We start from the raw sequence: 15,980 nt of genomic DNA on the forward strand, positions 1-15,980 counted from the left end.
CACCCCTACCCCCCGCCTTTCCCTCCCCGCGACCCCGCCTCGAGGGGGCGCTGCAGGGTGCCTCCTCCAGCCTCACCTCGGAGCACGCGACCGCTGGTCGCCGTCGCCTTGAGGGGGTGCAATCCCTTTGCTTGACCTGGGGGGGAAGACTGCGCTGCAACCATGCTCTTTTGCAGCGTGCATGCTGAGCTTGCAGAGACCACCTGCGAAGCCGTGGCCCCGACTCGCGCTGCAGCCTGCACGCGCTCAAATGCTGCAGCCCGCCCTCCCGGGTGCTGGGCACACCGTGGCACTCCAGTCCCCTGCGCGCTCCGGCTGGGGGACCTTCAGGGACCACAGCGTTTCATAGTCAAGAAAGGACTTTGGAGTTGTTATCCCTACACACACACACACACACACACACACACACACACACACACACTAATCACCAGCCTGGGACCCCTAGGGAAGCTGCCGCGGTGCGCGTGCACATTCAAGTCCCCGCACCCCATGCAACCCTCGCGTTGTCGCAGCAGGACGCAGACAGCATCAGCAAGGGGCATCGGGGTCCCCCAACTCCCTCCATTCGAGACACCCTAGCTTAGACCCAGAGTTTTCCAGTCTCAGAGCACAGTTCTGTCCCCAAACACGCTTCTGAGACACAGCCCTAGAAACTTGCTCTGTTTCTCACAACTCCGCGTCTGTCTCGGGAGGCAGAAAGCGTGCCATGTACTCAAAACAGAACGCGTGTTTCCAAGTTGACAAGCGTGTTCACATTTAAGCCGAAAAGAAAGAAATTCTCTATACATTTCCTTTCTCGCAGAAACCTGGCCCCAAAGCACGCGTTTTTAGGATCGTCATCTTGAATGGATTTGCCCACGCGTTTGCGTTTCCAATAGGAATACTGTATTTTCATTCTTCCGCACTTCGTTGAAGGTGTAATTAGTTAAGACAAATCCCCAAATTCCTTAATCTGGAAAATTATATGTAAATAACATCGGTACGGAACACAAAAGAAAACACTAAAGTAGAAAATAATTACTCTGAGAACCGAGCTCGAGGGTTTAGCGCTAATCGGTTGCGGTGAGTTCGGTATTTTGGGGGGAAGATAGGAGATGGAATCCACCTCCCACCTCGAGATTTCGAGAACACCCGTGTCCCCAGGTCTTGCAAATGCGGCCTGTTTTAGGGCGTGCTCGGGAAGGAGAAGGTTTGCACTCTGGCCCCGGTGACATCCTCCAGGTCGCGGGAAGGACCCGCAACAGGTGCTCAGGAGCGCGCGCTGGCGTCAGGGACGCAGGAGCAGCCTCCGCCTAGACGCGTGGCGCGGAGCCCGGCTGGACACTGAGGACCTCGGGGGTCTGAGGACTGCCTCGGAAGGCAGCGCGGCGCAGGAGCCCGCAAGCTGCCTTGCCGCGCTGCAGCTCGGATCGCGCCGCCCGGTAGAGGGCAGCGGCTCCCCGACACTCGGGTCCTCTGGGTCCCCAGCACACGTGCCCGCGCGAACCCCGTGGACTTGGCCACGTCGTGTCCCGGATCCAGGCGGGAAGCAAGTAGCTTGCCACCTTGGGCCACTATACTTTTCTTACCACATGCTGTAGAGACTAATTTACACTTGGGTCGTGGCAGACAGGAAAAATTTAAGAATTGCCCTTAAAGGTGGCTAGACAAAAAAAAAAAAAGGTACACAAACAGATGTTCTCAGTCTAATTATACTGTGGATCTCCTGGGTTTTTTTTAAAAAAGAAAAGACAAAATATATATGACCTGTGTAATAGTCAAGAAATACATCTGGTTGGAATTCAGAGTTCTGAATCCATGGCAATATTTTAGATATAAATTTGAGGGATATTAAGTACCCTCGCTTCATTTCTATTTATGTTTTTGCATGTTAACCTGACTTACATTGGGTGACCCAGAGCTTAAGCTTTATTTAAAGGAAATTTAAATTTCTTCTAGCAGTTTTGGGTTATACAAACTTTATTGTCCTTTCTCAGATGAAGAAAAAAAAGAAAAAAAAAAAAAACTAAGATAACTTTTCCAGTGATACAAAATGTTCCCCTTTTAAAGGTAAATCACTAAGCAAAAATTACCATGGATGAATGAAGTAATAATGCAAATATTTGAGAAAAGGTTTTTGGGAATGTATTTAAATTTTTTGTTTGTTTGTTTTTTTGAGACAGGGTCTCCTTGTAGCCCCAGCTGTCCTGGAACTCACTATGTAGACCAGGCTGGCCTCGAACTCACAAAGATCGCCTGCCTCTGACTCCCAAGTGCTGGGATTAAAGGTGTGCACCACCATGCCCAGTGAGAATGTATTTAAATTTTTTAAGCAACTATAGACCTCAGAGATCAAATTAGGGCTGATGAGATGTCTCAGTGAACTTGCTCTTGCCTAGCAAGCTTGATGACCAGAATCCACTTAAAGGAGGCAAAAAAGAGCTAAAGAGCTGACTCCACAAAATTGTCCTTTAACTTCCACATGCCAGCCGGGCATGCTCATCCACACAAATCATCATCACACACACATAATGACAAGAAAAGGAGGCAAATGCCTTCAATATCAGCTCTTGGAGGCAGAGACAGGCAGATCTCTGTGAAATCAAAGCCAGCCTGGTCTACATAGTGAGTACCAGACCAGCTGGGGCTACAGGGAGACCCTGTCACAAAAATGATGATAATAATAAATTAATAAAGGACAAATTATTACTATTTCAAACTATTTTTCTTTCAAGCTGATTTTCAGCCAAAGTGTTGTAAAATCTTGAGAACCACTCTTATCTGAATATAGTAGTTTTACAAAGTTATGAACTGCATCAAATATTTAGAAAATGAAAAGGTTTTAGGACTTCTGTCTGCACTGACACCCACAAAGATAATACAAGAAAACATCAGATCCTTCCAGATCCCACTGTGAGAAACGAAGGACCTGGCTCAGAACCAAAAAACTCTCGACATGTTTTTGATATGATTTAAAATGAAGCAGAAGAAAAACAATCCAGAGGCATTGGGTCATTTTTTTTTTTTTTTTTAATGTTCATGCGTTCCATTTAGGGAAAGAGAGCTCACAGCTCCTAAGTATATGACTAATGGACCACCTCAAACCTTCAAAATTCAGGTCCCTGTCACCAGATAAGAGAACTGATCAAAATGATATTGGTTTCTGAGACCTTAAAATTCAGCTTAGCACCAAATAAGGCAACTAAATCAGTAACGTATGAACCCAGAAATTTTCAGTTTTTTCTGTGACCTATTTTATTCTTACCTAAATAAAACAGAGGTTAGAAGGCATGCTGGTACATACCTGTGATCCCAGAACTTGGAAGGTAAAGACAGGAGGATGAGGAGTTCAGAGGTGGTATATAAGGAGTTTGAGGTGTGAGACTGTGTTTCAAAAAACCAACAACAGGCAGGCTTCTTGGTGGTGCATGCCTTTAATCCCAGCACTTGGGAGGCAGAGGCAGGTGGGTCTCTGTGAGTTCAAGGCCAGCCTGGTCTCTATAGTGAGTTTCAGGTCAGCCAAGGTTCCAAAAACCAACAATAAGAACAGCACATAATAATAATAATAATTGATGATGATGATGATGATGATGATGATGATGATAGCAAGACTCCATTGGGGCTGTGGTGATACTCTTAGTGGTACCTGGAGAAAATTATAGCATGTCTTGGGGAATTTATTCTTCCCTGTTCTCCTTTTATTATAGATTCTTCTCTCTGATATTTGCCCTTAGTTTATTTAAACCCATTAAGGCAAAAATTGGCAAATTCTGAAAAGTAACATATATCATGATACCTACTAATCTGATCCTTCATCAGTAATCCCAGGAGATGAAGGTACCTGCTATTGGTCTCTAAAGAGTCAACTATAACCATTGTTCCTATATACTAAACCTAATTCCTTGAAAGAATTAGCCATCAGGAAGTCTTCCAAATTGGACTTGGTGGTATGTGCCTGTATTCTCATCAGCACTGAGAGGCAGGGGCAGGAAGATTGCCACAAGTTCAAGGTTATCCTGGGCTACTTATTGAGATCTAGGCTAGCCAGAATTACAAAGTGAGACCCTATTTCAAAAAAAAAACCAAACCAAACTAAACAAATTCTTCTGAACTGAAAAATGTATGCACTGTAGGGCATTATTTAAAACAAAATAAAGCAAAACCCCCACAAATACTCATCCCTCCGAAGAGGAAAGGTTTTTTCTTTCCTTTTTTCCTATCTCTCTCTCTCTCTCTCTCTCTCTCTCTCTCTCTCTCTCTTTCTCGCTCTTTCTGTTTTGGCAGGGTCTCACTTTGTAGACCAGGCTGGCCTTGAACTCATAAAGATCCACCAGCCTCTGCAACCGGAGTGCCGGGATTGAAAGTGTGCACTACCATGCCTGATTATGTTTTCATTTCTTATTTATTGTCAACTCCTAAAGTTAAATTTCAACCTAGAAATTTTATCTCCAGGAAAAGTATGTGTGTTGGGGGTGGAGAGAGAGGCAAGTGAATCTCTGTGAGTTTGAGGCCAGCCTGGTCTACACAGTGAGTTCCAGGCCAGCTGGGGCTTCAAGGAGACTCTGTCTCAAAAAAAACAAAACAAAACAAAACAAAACAAAAAACGCTTTAAATTTACAAAGGCCTTTTCTTTAAATCAAAGCATTATGAAAAACAGAGGTTACTTTCCTAGGGTTTTGTTCTTTTGGTGGGGCGTGTGTGTGTGTGTGTGTGTGTGTGTGTGTGTGTGTGTGTGTGTTTTGTGTGTATGTGTGTGTTTTGTGTCTGTGTGTATGTGTTTTATTTTATTTGTGTGTGTGAGTGCTCAAATATACATGAGTGTATATTTGATGACTATCTTCCAGAACAATTTGGCATCAAGTGCTATCAAGTGCTAGAATGAATGAAAGAAAAATCTTTTTTTTTTAGTTAAGAAAACCACACTACTTTTAATTGTTTTGTTTTTTGTTTTTTGTTTTTGTCTTTTTGAAACAGGGTCTCCTTGTAGCCCCAGGTGTCCTGGAACTCACTATGTAGACCAGGCTGGCCTCGAACTCACAAAGATCCACCTGCCTCTGCCTCCCAAGTGCTGGGATTAAAGGTGTGCACCAGCACGCCTGGCAATTGTTTTGTTTTTTAAATAATGCTTTATGTCAATTATTTCTAAGTAAACTATTCATTGCACTGTATAAGTGCCCACCAAATAAAAGAACGCATTTTGCTACATGTAATTACATGCACAGCACCTCATTCATCTCTATATGCCAATTGTATGTGTAGTTATATCATTGTACCAAAACCTGTCAGATTTGTAAGAATCAAGTCTAGATAGGAGACTCCCATGTTCATCATCCTCCCCACCTGTCTTGGGGAGAGCCCTTCTTCATCTCCAAGACCCTTTATGGAATCTTCAAAGACTTCATTTCTGGCCCATCTTTAAGCCTGCCTTACACTTCAGATCAGCAATAAACGGTGATGCTTGCTGTAGGTATCTTTCTACACCTTTAATGAGTTCATCCTGGTCTCTCCTGCTTGTCTTAAAGTTTGCAGCTTGAGCTCTTTGATAGAAGAGGTTTGCTCTTGGAACATAGATCTATAACAGTTTTATGGGGGCTGGGGAAGTGACTCAGTGGTAAAACTCTTGCCTAACGTGTACAAAGCCTTCTTTTTGATCACCAACAAAAATGGAGAAGAAATAATTGTTACACATTTAACATCATGGACTTGAGTACTTGGGGATTTGGGACTTCCAAGGAACAAGAAGAGTTATTTATTTATTTATTTATTTATTTATTTATTTATTTATTTATTATTGTATGAATGTTTTGCCTGCATGTATAGTAAGTGCACCATGAGTGTGCAATGCCTGTGAAGGCCAGAAGAGGGTGTTAGATCCCCTGGAACTGGAGTTACATTGTTAGCCACCATGTGGGTGCTGGGAACTGAACTCAAGTCCTCTGCAAGGGCAGCCAGTGCTCTTAACTGTTGAGCCAGCTCACCTGCCCCAAACTGGAACTTTTAAAAAATATATATTTTATTTATTATTTTTATTTTATCTGTATACATGTATTGCCTGCATGTAGGTAAGTGCACCCGTGCGGTCAATGCCTGCAGAAGATAGAAGGGGCTGTCAGATCCCCTGGAACTGGAGTTACTGACAGTTGTTAGTTGCCATGTGGGTGCTGAGATTTGAACCCAGGTCTTCTGCAACCGCTGAGCCATCTCTCCAGTCCCCAACCTGGAACTTTTTATTCTCACTTTTGCTTCCAAACTCTACCTCACCAGCTAGAAGTTTCCTGGCTCTAGTCTCACTTTGCAAAAAAAAAAAAAAATTCTTTTGAGATAGGGTCTTCCTGTAGTCCTGGCTGGCAGGGAACTCACTATGTAAACCAGAGATCCACCTGCCTCTGCCTCCCTAGTGCTGGGATTAAGGGGTGCACCACTATACCCAGTCTTATTTTACCACATTTATACCGGGTATTTTTTAAAATCTTTGTGTGTATATTGTGTGTGTGTTTGTATGTGTATGGTTTGTGTGTGTGTTGGGGGCGGTGCTGGAGTGGAGGTCAGAGGACAACCTCAGTATCGGTACTTGCCTTCCACCTTGTCTGAAAAAGGGTCCTTGGTTGTTTGCCATGAATATACCAGACTATGTAAATACATGCCACTATGGAACTCCTGCTGATGTCACTCCTGAATCAACAGAAAAAACCATGTGCCTAGTCAGTAGCTTGAAATATGTAAAGCACTAATAATATTATAATTATATATTCAAGTTCAGTCATTTCTTCCCCCTGAGAGATATAAACTATAAGCATTCTATTTATATTTTGGTCTCATTATTAATATTGCTTTTTTTCCTTCTTTTTTAAAGAGGATCTCACTACGTAGCCCAGGTTGACTTCAAATTCCTGATCCTCCTCCAGCTGTATCCTGAATGCTGAGCTTATAGTTTCTACCACATCTGGTAGATCAATATTACTCTTACCACTTGGGAGGTAGAGGCAGAGGGATCAAAGTTCAAGGTCTTCCTTGGCTACATAATTTGTTCAAGATCAACCTGAGCTACATGAGATCTCTTATTTCTCTCTTTCAGCCCCTATAGATATAATATCCATTTGCCATACAGCATTTTCAACATATGCATAAGTATGATGCTTTTTAAAGTTATTTTCAAAATATGAAGCAGAGATGGAGAGATGTTTCAGTGGTTAAGAGCACTGGCTACTCTTGCAGAGAACTCCAGTTGAGTTCCTAGCACTCACATGGCAGCTAACAACTGTAAATGCAGTTCCAAGGGATCTGTCACCATCCTCTGGCTTCCATGGGCATTGTGTGACACTGGAACCTTTACGCACATATAGGCAAAATGCACATACACGTTATAAAATCAAAATACAAAGCAAAGTATTATTCTATTTCCCACACTTAAAAAGATTTTATATTTAGTTATATGTATATGTGTGTGCATTTGTCTATGGAGGCCAGAAGAGGGCATCAGATTCCCTGTAGCTGGAGTTACAGGTGGTTTGTGAGCCCCCTGATGTGGGTGCTGGGAACCAAACTTCAATCCTCTACAGGAACACCCAGTGCTCTTAATCACTGAGCTACCTCTCCAGCCCCACACTTCTTTAGACACATCTCTAAGGTTCTACAGTTTTGAGTTGAATAAAGATTTGTTTTTGTGAACTGTAATTGGATTTTCTTTGTCATAAGGGCTGTCAGATTGTATATTATTTTTATCCTGGGTAAATGCAATTTGTAATATTCTGAAAGCTTGCTCTAGTGGAGAACAGGAAAGTTGATCTTCCTCTTGAGGAGCTGAAAACTTTTTTTCACTCCCTCAAGCTTCGTTCACATTAAATAGCTGATCTACTGTCAGTTTTTGAGAGTCTGTATAACATCTTTAACAGTTTAAGTAGCTAGGTTTAATCCAACCAGACTCTCAAAAGATGTCAAAATTATGGTGGCTTTTTTTATTGTTGTTGTTGTTGTTTTTTTTTTTTTTTTGATTGTTTTTTGAGACAATGTCTCTTGTAGTCCTAGATAACTTCGAATTTTCTATGTAGCCAAGAATGACACTGAACTCCTGATCCTCCTGCCTCTATCTCCCAGAGTACTAAGATTACAGGTGTGTGCCACCATGCCTGGTTCCATGAAGTGTTTGAGATTAACCAGTGAAGCCAGGCAAGCTCTCTTCCAACTGAGCTACACCCACAGCCCCTGACATGTTATTTCTTAGACAGTAATTTAACTCTAACCCAGCAGGGATAGTATGATCCCATCATTAGGAGAGACAATTGCGAGCAGGGAGGAAAAGCCTGTCCTAATTTTGCCACTGAGTCACACCTCACTTGGCCTCCGGTTTCCTGCCTGTAAAATGGGAATAATTAACACTTTCTCGTAAAATGCTCCTGAGCCTCCAACTAAAGATCCAACAAAGATGCCAAGTGTTGTTCTATTAATACTAATTGAAGTGAGTGTGAAATACAAAAGCCTCTGGGAGAAGTGGAAGTCATTACAGTCAGGCGCTGGAAAAGACACAGAAGATACCCAAGCCAAATGCCAAACTGTGGCTGTGGTTCTGCAGAGTCCTGGGTTTCTGGGTTCTTTTTTTTTTTTTTTTAAGATTTTTAAAAATTTGTGTATATCTGTCTATATGTATGTATGCACCATGTGTATGCAGTATCTACAGAGGCCAGAAGAGGGTGTCAGATCCCCTGGAGCTTGAGTTACAAGCTGTTGTGAGCCTTCCCATGTGGGTGCTGGGAACCAAACTTGAGTACTCCACAAGAGCAGCAAGCACTCTAAACCACTGGGTCATCTCTTTGGTCCAACCCATGTTCTTTAAAAAGATTTGGGGTGGGGGGAGGTTAGAGATGGCTCAGCAGTTAAAAGCACTGACTGTTCTTGCAGAAGACCTGGGTTCAAATTCCAGTCACATGGTGACTAACAACTATCTGTAACTCCAGTTCCAGGGGATCCGACACTCTCTTCTGTCCTCCTCAGGCACTGCACGGCACAGGTGCACTTACATACATGCAAGCATAACACTCATACACATAAAATTAAAAATAAATAAAAATTTTAAAAAAGACTTTTGGGAAGCAGACAGGATTTCATCAATAATGTTAAGAAACCCATTGTCCAATCATCCAGCACTACCTGTGGAGCAGAGCATTGTGTCAGACACTATAAAGAGATACAGAAGGCAGAGATGAAGCCTCTGTCTTTAGAATTTAACAATTTAGGGACTTAGGATGTGGTTTAAACCTCATCCTCGGCTTCAAACAGTTCAAGGCCCACTTGGGTTACATGAGATCCCGTTTCAAAACAACAAAAGTAAAGTTAGATTACCAAAGGAGCTGATGAAGTACTAATGTGTCGATCTGTGGAGGTAACTGACAATTACTACTTTAAATTTCCTTTTATTCATATATTAGGAGGTGCTTGGTATTAAACCTACAGCCTACTGCATGCCATGTATGCAGTGTTCTACCACTAAGAGATACCTCAGTCCTTCAATGGAGGATTCTAGGCAGGTACTCTACCACTGAGCCACAGCCACACCCCCAGCCCCTCACTGAGGGATTCTAGGCAGGTGCTCTATCACTGAGTCACACCCCTCACTGGGGGATTCTGGGCAGGCGCTCTACCACTGAGCCATGCTCCCAGCCCTTGAGACTCATTCTTGCTTTGAATGAGCAAAAGAATTCAGAAATGATGGACTCTTGAACAGGGCAGGATTTAAGGACATGGGAGGGGCAGGTGGAGGATTTGGGGGATCAGTAAAACCATGCACAATGATCACTGACTAAATCTCCTAACACAGGGAGGGAACAGGCTACTAAGCTGGGAGCCCAGGAGGTGAAGCATTGACATCTTAAAAGCCAGTGAGATGAGAAGATGCTAGATGCGTTGCTGAAAGATCAAAAGGAAGCTTTTTATTTTGGACAGTGTGCTACGATGCTGTCCGCCATGCAGGTGCCATCCAAGTGCCCATTTTCTCATTGCAAAGGCATCCCTGATACCTTCCCTCCAGTCAATATCTCTGAAGCAGGGGTAAACACAGGTTTTGTACACAGCCACATAGTCAAATGTTATCAATGAATACAAATTTTGGCTAGCAAAAATCTACTGGGGGTGGGGGGAATGAGATGGCTCTGCAGTTAATAGCACATACTGCCCTTGCAGAGGACCCAAGTTACATCCACAGCACCATACAGGGAAGAGGGACTCACAACTGCCTATAACTCCAGTTCCAGGGGTATCTGATGCCTAGCTAGGAGTGGTAGTGCACACCTTTAATTCCATCACCCAGGGAGGCAGAGGCAGGTGAATATCTGTGAGTCTGAGGCCAGCCTGATTACACAGCAAGTTCCAGGTCAGCCAGGGTTACACAGTAAGACCCTGTCACAAACAAACAAATAAACAACACAAATCAACTAGGAGGGCTGGCAAGGTAGCTCAGAGAATAAAAGCACTTGCAGCCAAACCTGATGACCTGAGTTCAGTTCCTAGAACCCATATGGTTGGAGGAGAGAATTGACTCCCCTAAGTTGTTCTCTGACTTCCACATGGATACCATGGTAAGCTTTCAGTAGGGCACATGTGAGCGTGTGTGCATATATACACATTAAATAAATAAATGGAAAAAAAATCTACTTAAATCTCATTTGATGGCACTCTGCTCATAGTTTCTTATTTTGTCTCTCTTGTTCCTCCACTGACTTTTTAAAAAGATTTTAATCTTACTCTTTGTGTGTGTGCGTATGTGTGTGTGTCCATCTGCCCCAGAGGTCAGAAGAGGATGTCAGATCCTCTGGAGTTGGAGTTAAGTGATTGTGAGCTGCTGAATATGAGTACTAAGAACTGAGCTGGGTTATCTGGAAGAACAGTAAGTGCTCTCCACTGATGACACATCTCTCCAGCCCCCTCCACTAATATTTTAGCACCATTTTATAGCTAAGTAGATGAAGATCCAGAGCATCAAAAAAAAAAAAAAAAAAAAAAAAAAAAAAAAAAAAAAAAAAAAAAAGAAAAAAAAGAAAAAAAGAAAAAAAAGAAAGGGGGGATTGCATTTCTCAGCCTGGTTCCCTGGGGTCTCTCTCTCTCTCTCTCTCTCTCTCTCTCGTTTTCATATAGGCACAGGTGTACTTGTGTGTGGGTACACATGCAGGTGTGTGCATCAGTGGAGAACAACCTAGGGTGTCATTGTCAGGTACCATCTACCTTTCCTTTTTAAATCAGAGTCTCTCACTGGCCTGCAACTCTCCAAGTAGGTGGGGCTGTCTGGCCAGGAAGCCCCAGGGATCCACCTGTCTCCATCTTCCCAGTGCTAGGATCCCAAGCCACTGCCACCACACCCTTAGTTGTTTTGTTTTGTTTTGTTTTGTTTTTTCTCTAGCACGGGTTCTGGGGGGGGATGGAACTCAGGTCCTTCTGTGTGCAAAGCAAGCACTTTACTGACCGTACCATCTCCCAAGCCCGATTTCCCAACTGTCTTTTAATGACATCATGTTAGCTACTGTCTCCCAAGGCCTTTCTCAAACAACCGTTGTACTTATTCATGATTTATCTCATCAACCAGTACTTATTATACTACTTTGTGCATAGATCTGACTAGGTGCATGACCCTCAGTTCTCGGTCCCTAAAGACTGAAGGAAGAAACTCCAAGGATAGACAGGACCATCCCACAGCCACCCAACCCTGCTCCTTTAGCTTGTCCCTACTGGTTACTAAATGCCTTTACTTCCCCAACATGAGTCCTCATTGCTGTAGAGCATTGTAATTCTTTGTTTTTTTTGGCAACATTAACTGGTTATTATCAGTATGAAATGTGTTTTGGATAGGTCTGACTTTGGCAAGGGGCTGGTCCCATATTCGGTTTAAAGGCCTGTTTTGCTGGGACTTTTTATTTCAGGAAATCACGGCCAAGACCACAACCACATACAGAGAAGCAAAATTTCCTGCCTTTTCAAATGCGCTATGAAATAAAGTCAGTTCAGATCTGAAACTGCTCCAGAAGGCTGGCTCAGTCTGGCAGTGATGGTGTACACGAGCATGTGTGTGTGTGTGTCTGCTTTCTGGGGAGGTAACAAAGCAAGGTAGCCGAGAACACAATGACTCCTGCCCTGAAGAGAGTTTAAAATTTTCCCTGCCAGGCCAGTGAGATGACTTAGTTGGTAAAGGCATTTGCTGCCAAGCCTGATGATCTGAGTTTGATTCCCAAGAGGACCCACATGGTGAAAGAACCAACTCCCACAAATTGTCCTCTGACTACCATATGTATTCTCTCTCTCTCTCTCTCTCTCTCTCTCTCTCTCTCTCTCTCGCTGTCACACATACACACACAAACAATATAATGAAAAAAAATTAATCACTCTGAGGAGAGGGCTGGGGAAATGATTTGGCCAGTCAGTAAAGTGTTTGCCATGTAAACATGAGGATTTGAGTCCAATGTCTAGTGCCCAGGTTAAGAAAAAAAAGAAGAAGCTACTAGGTATAGAGGTATATAGCACCCAAAACACTAGCACTGGGAAGAAGAATCAGAAAGATCCTTGGAGTTTGCTTGCCAGCCAGACTAGCTGAATTTGGGAGCTTCCGATTCAGTGAGACCCTCTCTTTAAAATATAAGGTAGAAAGAAACAGAAGATACCAGATGTCGGCCTCAGGTTTTCACATACATGTGTACACAGACACACAGAAACAGACCAAAAAACAAAACAAAAAAAAACAAAAAACAAAACCACCTTTATAAATTTCTCTTGGAGAACATCAGCTATGTTTGATGTTACTTGATATGTACAAGAAAATTATATTTGATGGAGCAAAAGCCCCACAAACAGCAACCTGATGAAGGTATGTTATTGTGGCCAACAGATAACCATTCTTGTGGTATCAAGGGGCTGGGACATGCAGCACCATTCCACCTCAGTCATGTCTCTCTCTTCTTCTTCCTATTCCTTGGGGACTTCTGAGACTGTGCCATCCTCCCCCCAATAAAACATTTATGGGAACTCTCAGAGCAGGGGGTTGGGAATAGAGCCACGTGAGACATCCCTGTTACTTACAGTGGGAAACCACAAGTTTGAAAGAGTTCTCTTTGCCTAGTCTCAGTTCTGATCAGCCACTGGATTTTTAACAGGTGTGTCTCTAGTCCTTGCAAGCAGGCTTTCTAGACAGGAAGAAGGATCTCTCTTTTCTTTTACAGGCCGAGTGAAGTTCAAGGAGATTTAGCAGAGCTGAGGCTTTGCACCTGGTAGGCAACACTCTGTGGTGGAGTCACATCCCTCAGTCTCTGTATCTGGGCTTTCTGTATCACACAGACTTAACCCAGCCTATTCACCATGGCTGGCCTTCTACCTAGTCAAAACCTTCTTGGGTGTCTGAAAGAGTCTCTCCCACCCCTGCAGGCAGCCGTGGGCATTGCCCGAGGCAGAACCACCTATGGTCTTACCTTGCGGCAGCTGGCTTGCCAGCAATCCTTGGCCATGGAGTTTTTATCTGCAGACATCTTTCTGTAGCAGTGGAGGCTCCAGACACCCTAGTCCAGGGCATGCATCTATTATAAAGACGGATAGCTTGACCTTGATCTTGAAGGAGCCATTGATTGTAAATAAGAGCCAAAGAAGAGAGTCCAAAGTCCCCCTTAAGTACAGCTAGACGACTGGTTTGGTGATCTAAGCAGCTGAGGGAGGATGTGTTTTCCCGGTCATCATTGAGAATCCACTTGATAATTGTCCTGGACTCTTCTTCACTTTAGGGGAGTCTGATTTAATGGACTGTCTGAGGGTGGGGGAGTTTCTGATTAACTGACTCTGGTTTCTACCTAAGGAAGGGAGGGGTCGCACATACGCTGCTCTGACAGTCCAAGGCGGGCAGTTCGGGGAACCAATTGAAACTAATTTCAACCGGGTATCTCAGCTTCATTCCTCAATTTAATACAGACTTGTGAGTGGGAGGCGGGATCAGTTTACACAAGCTCTGGTTGATCAGATCGCAAGTCTTTATTACCAACCAAGTCAGATCAGGTGTCGGGTTTGGTTCTGTTTACTTTTTGGATAGATGCTTGAGTTTTACTATTGAGCTCCCCACACCCCCTGTGTTTGAACGCTGTTTCTTTTTATTTTTTAAAAAAAGAGCTCTCTTAGGAAAAAGGAAAAAAAAAAGGAAAAAAGAAAAGAAAAAGTGACCCCCTAGTCCCCTCTTTGTTGTCGTAGCTTGATATGTTTAAGATCCATTCGCTTCAAACAAATCCTGCCCCAGTTTCTCCTGGGTTGCCTCTTCCCCAGATGTCCTCAGAGTTGCGCATTTGACGCCAGCTCAAGAATCTTGTACCTTCTCGCCTTACCACTCCCAGGGGAATCTGTTATTCAGCACTTCAAAGCAGAGGACTTGTTTGCACCTCTTGTTGCAGACAATAGACCAAACTTCCTGTCTCTGCCTCTTCAAAATTCACCTCCCTTGAGCTTCCTAAAACAATCCAGACTGCTACTGCAAATGGATGAAGAGAAAAAAACTCACTCCTTCTCCAGCCTACATCTGTGAAGATGCAGTGCCACAGGCCAGAGGTCAAAGGCACCGACAACGGGGCTGGCACACTCATCTGTAAACCATGCACTCCCGGTAGGCTGTTTATTCACTGAGCAACTTTGAGTTGGTTACTTAACCTCTCTGACTCACTGTTATCCTCTATAATAACTGAGCCATAACTAGCCTGTTCCATAAGGACTGTATTAAAAATTAGAAAGGATGAGGGTTTAGGAACACAATTTCTGGGCTGGGGGGGGTGGGATTGCTCAGTGGTAGAGTACTTGAGGGGCATAGCTTAGTGGTAAAGCACCTGCCCAGAATCCCCCAGTGAGGATCTGGGGGCATGACTCTGGTAGAGCACCTGCCTAGAATCTCCCAGTAAGGGGCTGGGGGCCTGGCTCAGTGGTAGTGTTTGCTTAGCTTGTGTGAGGCTCTATGTTCCTTCCTATAAAAGAAGAGAAAAAGTTACCTCCAAAGTAAAGCAGGGTTCTTGTCCCTCCCCACCTCTCCCAACCACTCACAAATAATGCCAGCAGCCACATGGTGACCACACACCTGTCTTCATGGACTGTGCTGAAATCAAAATGAGCCTGTTGGCCTTCTTGTCCTCAGGGGATCTATCTGACAGTGAGTCAGCTCCGTCGCTGGAGGTGACCAACAGCAGGAAAGCATTCTCAGGTCACATGTAACTCTAGGTCTGGCTGGAGGTCTCTGAGTCAAGCAAGGTCTCTTTAATGCTCTGTAAATTTGGGAGTAAATCCTGTTGGGGCCAAGTGGGCTTCCCTGACACCCTCACCCCCTTGTTTGTGAATTTATAGAGCAGGAGAGAGTTGTCTATTATACCTCATTCTCATCCACATGCACCCTTCAGAGTTCTGGGCTACACGGTATCCATGACAACAGACTTGCCTTTCCCAGACTCCTAAGCCTTTGGACTCACCTACTTGACCTTAGAGATGGTGGTCGAATGATTCACCAAAACTGTTCTGGAGTCCAAAGGCCCCTAAGCCCAGTAAAACAGCCTTCCCACCCACCTCACATCCCACTATGCAACTGAAGTCTCATTGTTTTGTGTCCTGAGGCCAAGATTGCAATAACCATGCTAAAGAGGACAACCAGCCAGCATAAGATCCCTGAAGCTTCAAAAACAATTTAACTCAAGACAGCATTTTCCTAGCTCTTCCTGTCTGGCTGTCTAGCCACCAAGCCCTTTATCTAGGAGGTTAAGTTTCCCTGGCATGTCATTGATCTATACAATCGTAAAGCCTGTGCTGGTGGAACAGGCCAGTCATTCCAGATATTCCAGAGCCAGAGGCAGAAGGATGGCAAGTCCAAGGCCAGCCTGGGCTACAGAATGAATTCAAGGAAAGTCTGAAAAACTTAGTGAGACCATTGTATATAAGTAAAATATTCAAAGAGGGTTAGAGATGTGGGTTAGCAATGGAGGCTTTGCCAAGAAACCCCGAGGGGCCAGAGATGTGGCTCA

General features: G+C 43.9%; 1 protein-coding gene across 1 annotated transcript in view; it reads left to right on the forward strand.

The window, feature by feature from the left end:
• Myl10 (myosin light chain 10) overlaps positions 1-15,980 on the forward strand; it is a 146,862-nt gene that overhangs the window by 1,561 nt on the left and 129,321 nt on the right. The window lies entirely within an intron of this gene.

Source organism: Nannospalax galili, unplaced genomic scaffold (genome assembly GCF_000622305.1).
Source record: "Nannospalax galili isolate Female #2095 unplaced genomic scaffold, S.galili_v1.0 scaffold675, whole genome shotgun sequence".
Lineage (NCBI taxonomy): Eukaryota > Metazoa > Chordata > Mammalia > Rodentia > Spalacidae > Nannospalax > Nannospalax galili.